Source organism: Glycine max, chromosome 2 (assembly GCF_000004515.6).
Source record: "Glycine max cultivar Williams 82 chromosome 2, Glycine_max_v4.0, whole genome shotgun sequence".
Lineage (NCBI taxonomy): Eukaryota > Viridiplantae > Streptophyta > Magnoliopsida > Fabales > Fabaceae > Glycine > Glycine max.
In genome coordinates, this window is record NC_016089.4 from 3,100,861 (window position 1) to 3,102,596 (window position 1,736).

The 1,736-nt window shown below is 37.2% G+C and overlaps 1 non-coding gene across 1 annotated transcript in view; it reads right to left on the reverse strand.

The window, feature by feature from the left end:
- The window catches only part of LOC100795282 (potassium transporter 6), an 8,771-nt gene extending 7,035 nt beyond the window's left edge, over positions 1-1,736 (reverse strand). The window contains exons 1-2 of the transcript XR_001383757.3: positions 533-1,736; positions 5-392 (exon numbers count right to left, since the gene is read on the reverse strand). This is a non-coding gene — a transcript (potassium transporter 6). The remainder of the gene's footprint in view (positions 1-4; positions 393-532) is intronic.

A 1,736-nucleotide genomic window follows, 5' to 3' on the forward strand; every position in this document is an offset into this window, starting at 1 on the left:
AAACGTGCTGCTGAGCCGCGCGCAAAGCTGGTCTCAGGAGCCGCGCCGCGGGAATCTTTCTTGTACTCCTGCAGCTCCTCGTCAGCCACCTGGTAATTCGGGAGAGAACTCACCTTCGCGTGGCGGCAAAGTAGGGAATACAACGCGAACGTGCCTCCTTCGCCGTTGTCGTCGGCTTTTAATACCACAAAGACGTACTTAAGCAGCGGGACCAGCGTTATGGTCCAGAAAACCAGCGACAAAACGCCGAAAACCTCCTCGTTGCTCTCCGTGTGCTTAATGTCCTCCGCAAACGTACTTCTGAAAACGTACAACGGCGAAATGCTCAAATCGCCGTACACCACTCCTAAACTCTGGTACGCCAGAGTCAGAACCGTTCTCCACGACTCTCTCTGCAAAAAAAAACAAAACAAAAACAAAAACAAATTAAAAAAAAAAAGACAAGCCTACATTATCAGACAACAACAACAGCGTTGCTTGAATCGAAATTCAAACATTGCTGGTTTGGTTTGGTCCTGTTCTCTTCTCTCACCTTAGCAGAGTTTTGACGAGTTGTTCCACCTTCTGGATCCATCGCATGCGTACTCGTGAGACTCATAGAACCATTTTTTTGGTAAATTAAGCAAAAAAATAAAATGAAGAGGGTTTGATTTGATGATCAGAAAATTGTGGAAACTAACTCCTCACTTGGAATGAACACAAATTTTAAGATGTGTGAGTAGTATATCACTATATATATTTAGGGTGGGAAATGATTTAATTAGAAAGTAGAGAGAAATAAATTAAACATGTTTTTCTTTTTAAAAAATAATTAAATTTAATTGTAATTATGACGATAATAATAATTATGGTTTATGTAAGAGTGATAATAACAATATCTATGAAGTAACTTTCAGATCGATGATGGGGTATTAAACAAATTCAAGGAATTCAATTTTTCTGAGCAAAATAAGAAGATTCAACTCTGGGAAAACGACCCCCTCAGCTTGCAAATAGAGTAGGTTTATTTTTTGGAGAATAGGATGGGAAGATGCAAATGAAATATCGGTTTTATTATTTATTTGATTAGATTAATATAATAATATGAAGAGGTTAAATAAAAAAGAAAGAAGTTATCTTATATGAGAAGTTATCGTGTCTAGAGCGGTTGAACAACCTACAACAAAAAAGAGGTTGAGAGAATGAGAGCAGACACGAAAAGCCACGGATTCAATGCATCAAAATTCGAAGCCTTTTTTTTCTTTCTTTCTAAATTGTAGTTTGCGTGTATTTAAATAGAGAAAGTGAAGGATTATGGTGGAGAAAGAAAGATTTACAAGTTAGTGGTGGGGTTGTTGGTAGGGAAAAATTTATAAGCTAGTCTTGCTTTGCTTTTGGGGCAATTGGGGGTAGCTGATAAGAGCGTGATCTTTTCCACATGAGAGGAATATTTATGTTAAATTTGTAATTTAGTAAGGGAACTTGAGATTTTTCCCATATAGAGGTAAGAGAGAGAGTAGAGTAACTCGCTGTGTGCTTAACACAATTACAATGTGTTTGGAAATGCTTTAGAATAGTGTTGAATGGAAAAAATATATTTTTCAATCCAAAAAATTACAAAGCAGTGAGGGAATTACTTTTGCGTTGCGTTAAAAAGAAGGCAGATTCAAACACAGTGTAGGTAAGTGGTTAGAATTACTTGAAATGAATAGAAAATAAGGATATGGAGATAAAGATAAAACTCAAGCTCCAGGTGG